General features: G+C 40.9%; 1 pseudogene; it reads right to left on the reverse strand.

The window, feature by feature from the left end:
- Window positions 1–2,805: 2,805 nt before the first annotated feature.
- Window positions 2,806–6,315, reverse strand: LOC114702968 (annotated as a pseudogene).
- Between the last annotated feature and the right edge of the window lie 337 nt (window positions 6,316–6,652).

Here is a 6,652-nt window from a genome sequence, read left to right on the forward strand (position 1 = left end):
CTTGTCTCTGTGGTATCTGTGGATTTGGGCTTTTTGCCCAATGGACTTAGTCTTCTTTCAGGTGTTTGTACTTTGCTCATTCCCTCTCCAAGCCTTTCCAGCCAGGAGGTCTATTTTTTGCTTTTATAAAATGTACATTATATATTCTATAGATGACATCATAGGAGATAAGACATTCAAGAGGGGTACAGCTTTAAGAGAATGAATTAAGCTTTTCCCACTCCACTTTGTCTGCTAGTGTGTGCTGAGCTCTCAGAATCAGGTGAGCACAGCTGAAATTGCACACAAGGTTGGCAGTTACTTCACTGAACAGGTTGGCTAGAGCAGAGCAGGTAGGAGCTCCATTTGTAAAGTCTGCCAATTCCTGGTGGTTCATATTGCTTTTGTTTTTGTGGGTGATTCTCAAGTATATTCCATTATAATGAATGAACCTAGGAATAATGGTACCTCAGCAGCTGTCTCTTACTAGGGCTCATTATCTCAATGACTAGGAAGACTTCAGGCTTAGAGGAGGAACTATAAAATAAATGGTTAATCTGTTAATTGCTGTCATTGTCTGAGGGAACCTATCTGCTTCCTACAGGAGATTACTTCTGTTTCAGGGTGCAGCCTCATTCTTGTGGATTGTTGCTTTCATGTGGGTGGGGATGTCTGTCCTTCAAGGTTTGGCTCTTCTGGAATCCAAGGTGATTACGTATGTATGACACTAGCTTATTCCTGTACTGTCACCCTTTACCAGGGATGAGATATGACAGGTGGGCAGAGTCAAGCAGGATTTGAGCCAAAGTAAAGGAGATGCAAAATGAAGGCATAGATGCCTACCTTTCACCCTGGTTTCAATTACCAAGGATACACATATGTGTAACTGTAGCTGAAAGTTATCCCATGTCCTGCCTGGGCTATGGTCAGGACAAATTTCACAGAGGATAATATTATTTTTAAATTATGGCCATGTTACATTTTCTAGATACACATAGATATAATTCAATTAGGTAGGTAATCTTCAAACACTTCAAAGACCTTTGAAATATGGCATTTAAAATTATTAAAAACTTAGACTTTCTAGACAATGAGACACATTTGTTCCTGGCAACACCAATTTACTTCAAATGGGTTAATTTAAGATATAAGAACTAAATAACAAGAAGCCTGCCATGGCCATAGTTTAAAAATAATATTAGTCCCTGTGTGTATTTGGGTCTAAATGGCTATGGGACTGGCGAGTGAGAGAGATTTGTCCTGAGCGCAGCTCAGGTGGGACACAGGAAAACTTTCAGATACAAGTAACTAACTACTCCTTTGTAAAAGCAATTTCTAAGTGCCTGATTCAGAATAATGTCTGTCTTCTCCTGGTATGTGCCCCTTCCTGGAAATTCTTACAAAAGAGCAATTTTGTGAGGGAAATCTTAGTGATAACTATTTGATGCTCTTCATTCCTCTCCTCAATCCGACCATGCCACTCATGACTCAGAATCATGTGCAATCTCCAGCCCCTCCTAAGTTTGTTAGTAGAATCAGCACCTGGATGAGTAGGGATCCAAGATATAATGAAAAAATGAAGCCAACGGTGAGTCTTCAGGAAAGGACAAGCTATAAAATATCTGAAAATTCCATTGGCTTTTTTTGCTATTAAGATAATAAGAGAAGAGATTTATTTTTTTCCATTTCTGTGGAAATAGTCCATTTGCTTTTCTTTAAAACTGAGTAAAGAAAATTGCACTTTTGAAAAATCCATAGTGTTAGGCAGCTAGTTGGATATTAGCAGGTTTGGCAATCACTTTGGATGGAACTCTCCCTCATAATCAGCAGGTTATCAAACCAACATTGAGACTGCTGGACTCTGATTGCTGATCTAAAGAGTAGGATCAGAGTAATATTACTCTATGTGGAGATATGACATCACAAATAGCCTAGAAAGTCATTAATAGAAAACTATCTAAACCTTATATGATGGCCTAGCCAGAGGCTTTTTGGTAAATACTAAGGACATACCATCACACACACACACCCATCTGAATGAGCCTGCCAATACCTCGACAGAACAATACCCTTTGAAAAAAGTATACTAGAGACCTTAGAAGTAGTATAAATAAATGTAGGTTGTCATAATGTCTCTGGCCATTTTCTGCCTCATTCTTTGAGAGTGCCCTACTTTGCTCTGTAATGAACAACTTGTTTTCTACACTGAGCTATGTCTCATCTGAATTCTTTTAACAGAAATCATAAGGATTAGAGAGCTGAGTGGAATTCAGACAAATCCTGGTGACAATAGGCTAGTAATATTAGACATGGGTAATTTAAAATTACTGTGGTAGATGTCAGAACACTTGAACCCTACTTCTGTCCTCATGACTCACTAACTATAGGGTGTTGGGTAAGCGGCCTTGCTTGAGCCTCAGTGGCCTCCACTGTAAAGTGAGATTTGAGTCCCTTTCTCCATTTCAAAAAAAAAATATATATATAGTATATATATAATTATATTATATATTTAGTATATATAGTATATATATACTATATATATAAAGAAAATGTACACAAGAGTCATTGTAACAATACCATTTAGTTAAGAAATGTCACCAGAAAGTTGGTCCCTGAGATGATGCAACCATGTATATTATTATATCTCTACCCTTCTTGCTTTCAGTGGAAATAAAATAGTAAGAATTATACAGGCATGTTGAAGATACACATGTTTCTTAGCTGTCCAGCAGAGCTAGCAGGGAGAGGGGAGTTGAAGAGCCCAGAGCCCAGGGACCATGACAAAGATGTTGGGTTTCTTTTGAAGATGCAGAATGATGTTTCTAGGGTTAGTTGTCACTTAAGAAGTTCACCCAACAGAGGCTTGGAAAAGGGATACACTTACATGTTGTGGGATATTTGAACGCTTTGTGAAAATGTATTGCTGTTATTGGTATAATAAAAAGCTGAATGGCCAATAACTAGGCAGGACTTCTGTGCAGAGAAAGGAAGTAGGAAAAGATAACAGAGGCACAGGGAGAGGCCAATGAGACCCAGAGGGAGTGGGACACATGGAATGAAAGAAAGGTAAAAAGCTAGGAGGCAAAACATAGATTAAAATAAATGGGTTAGTTTAAGTTATAAGAGCTAGTGGGACAAGCCTAAGCTAAGGCTAAGTTTTCATAATTAATAAGAAGTCTTCATGTCCTTATTTGTAAACTGGTGGCCCAAAGAATAATTTGCCTATATCTACATATCACGATAAGCACATCTTGTCTGGGAAACAGATAAGCATTTGTACCTGGAAAAAATAGTACTTGACTTGCTTTTAGTAATCAAGTTAGAAAAAAAAGTGACTAGTGTTCACCAATACTATACCTAGCAAAGGTATTATGTGCTGGTAACAGCAAAATATATTGATGATATCGTGGCATATGCATTTTGATTGTTACCTGTAGCTCTTGGCTCATAACTCCTACCTGAAGGCTGAAGAGTGAAAACTTCAGTTTTCCCTTTTCTCTGTTCTGTGGCTACTCAGAAAAAAATCTGGCATATCTTGATCACAAGACCTTATTGTAGAAAGGGTCCTGGAAGAAGGAGTGCTGTACATTGAGAAAAAGAAGAATCTGGAGCGAGAAGTAATGTACCTCACTCAACCTAGTAGCATTAGGTCATGACTCTGTAAGAAGTTTTCATAAAATTTTAAAATAACACAGTTGAGAGAGTTCTAGATAACTGAATACATGGAAGCTCCATAAGGTGTCATGCCTACAGGGGACAGTTATGCCCCCCACAGCTTCCCATGTTCCTGGCCCTCAAATATTTTTATTTTGTATTTATTTCACTTTTTTAGTAACTGGTATTTATTATCAAAGTCATATTCAATGTCAACAAGATGCCACTACAAAAAGTTGCATACATTGCAGTCTCAGTGCAAACAGTGGAATGGAACCACAATCATTAAGAAATTAATTCTAACTACCCCCAAAAAGCAACTGAATATTTTAAACATCTTTATACATCCAGCCAACAAGTTAACAAAGTGGTTAACAAGAAAAAAATACAAATTCAGAGGTCTGGTGTTGATGTTATAAAAAGGTAACCGCTTAAGTATTTCTATTGATTTGAACACCAATCTCTGTGCCACTCAGCTTCATGCCATTCATCATCTGGTAGGCTCTCTCAGCCACCTCGGGAGACTCAGACTTAGCCACACTGCACCCTTTGGACTTTTTGTTCTCCATCTTGATGTTGGAGTACAGCACTGCTCACATTTGTTTAATTGCCCTTTAGCAATTTTCATATAAAATCAAATGGGAGATGTCTCACAAGTATCTGGCAGGACTTCCTGGCCACTGCAGGTGCATGACCTCCATGCACCTAGAGTAGCCAGTAAGTTTACCCCACAAAGGAACCTGCAAAGCTTCTTCCAAAGTTGCTCTGCTCCATCTTAAAGGCTCGATCAAAGCTAGCACCTCCTGGCGCCACGCATGGCCAGGCCCATTAGCTCAATGCCAACACCCAATGCCAGGCCCACAGTAGGGCCCATATGCTTCAAACTATTGACACCCATTTGCTCCAGGCCCATGTGCTCAAGACTCTTGGCTCCCAAGCTCTCAGGACCCATATGCTCCAGGTTGTTGGTGTCTATGTACTCCAGGCCAGGTGCCATAGGATCCATCACAGGGCCTATGTGCCCTAGGCCAACCCCTACCTGTGGGCACCATGTGATCCATATTCAGGCCCATACGCTTAATAGCAGGGCCCATACATTCTAAGGTTTGGCCTACATGGTCAGTGAGCTCGGCCATGAGCTCCAGGAAAGCCGATGCCAGCACCCATGTGTTCCACACCAGAGCCAATGTGCTCCATGGTCTGGCCCATGTGCTCAGTACTGGAGGACATGGGGTCAAGACCTAGTGGGTTCATGTGTTCAATGCCTGAGCCCATGCCCTCAACTGACCCCATGTGGTACAAGACCAGGCTCATATGCTCAATATCACCTGATCCATGCCATGGCCTAGGCCTGTGCCTAATCGTTCCATGCCAGCACTGCCAATGCAAACAATGCCTAAGGTCCATCCTCTTGATCCCAGGGACACTTCCTCTCAGCTCCATGTCCTCCCTGTTTTGCAATGAATGATCTCTCCTCTCTTTGGTGCATTACTTAGGATTTCATTTGTTCTTGTGTGTATTCATCCCAGATTCAAATTGCCCCATGTTTTCAATGCCACCACCAAAAAGACCTTCCATGCCTCCAATTTTATTTATTCCAAATCCTATGCCTTCCATTCCCATTCCTGCAGGCCCTAGATTTCACATTCCAAAGCCTTTGTTCAAGTGGTTGGCATCAATATGCTTCCCTCCAGGTCCTAGCATCATTCCAGAAGTACCAAGTCCATAGGGAAGCTACTATGGGCATTCAGGAAGTAAAACTTCTCCCTTTGTTAAGGCTTTCTCATTCATTTTGACATGACTTGGTCTATCAAACAGCAGCTGGCTGTTAAATATTGATGTAGTTTACCCAGCTTCAGTGGATTATTCAAAAAGTCATAGTGCCTATTCCACAACTTTGTCCATCTTTATATTCCAGAATGTCTGCTTGGACCACCCCACCAACCATACCAAATGCTTCCTTCAGTTACTTCAAGCCAGTTTTATAATCCAGATTTGTTACAAGTGTTCTGCTTCCAAGTCTTCCAGCCTCAAATGCATGGATAATCTCATTTAGGATGTTAGGATTATTAGGGTACTAGTGGGATATTAGTCATTCCTGGGCCACCTGGTCCCATATCCACCCCACCAGTTGTAGCTATTACCTTTTGCATTGCTCTGCTTGCGTGTTCACCAAGATCATCTTTGATTTTCAGTGGTCATCCACTCAGACTATGCTTGTTTAGAACTTCAGCAGCTCTTTTCATACTCTCTTCCATCTTGAATTCAACAACCTCACATCCCCTTGACTTTCCTTCAGTGTCCATTAAGAGCTCCATGTATGTTATCTCACCAAGTTTTCCTTTAATCAGGTCTTTAAGGGACTGACACTTCACACCAAAAGGTATGTTGGTAATGGAGGCTCTGTATCTTTTAGTTGGATTGGCATATGACTCAAAGCGATTACCTCCTCTTTTTGTTTTTCTCCTTCCTAGTCTCATTCTGAGTACGTCTTGAAGCAGGAGCCTTTGGACCTGGTGCTCCGCTGCTACTCAGCAAGCAGAGCATGTTGCTCTCTTCCTCTATTTTGGGCTCTGTTGCTGCCGCTTTGGCCTCTGCTTTGACCCCTGCCAAATTTGCTCTGGGATTTCTGTGAGAGAGCAGGTTGTGTGGAGATGCACCTGTGTGCTCATGTGACCCCCACACCTCATTTCTTTATTTTCTTGTAATATCCTTTATAATAAGATAATAACAACCCCAAAGAAGATTATGAGAATCTGATCTGAACCTTACTAGAATCACAGGTGAAGTAACCTAGGGCTTATGACAGGAGTCTGAAGTGGGTGTAGCTCGTGTCCCAAACAGAACAGCTGACTGTGAGGCCTCATGTTGCAAAGAGATGATTTCAGAACTGAACTATATTAGAAGGCAGTGGATAACCCTAAAGAACTCATTACCTACTTTACAGTGGCAGGAAAGCTCCAGACTTTATAGGTTAGCAAAAGTAATCTGTGCTGTGAATGTACAATAGTATAAACTG

The sequence above is a fragment of the Peromyscus leucopus genome, chromosome 4 (genome assembly GCF_004664715.2).
Source record: "Peromyscus leucopus breed LL Stock chromosome 4, UCI_PerLeu_2.1, whole genome shotgun sequence".
Classification (NCBI taxonomy): domain Eukaryota; kingdom Metazoa; phylum Chordata; class Mammalia; order Rodentia; family Cricetidae; genus Peromyscus; species Peromyscus leucopus.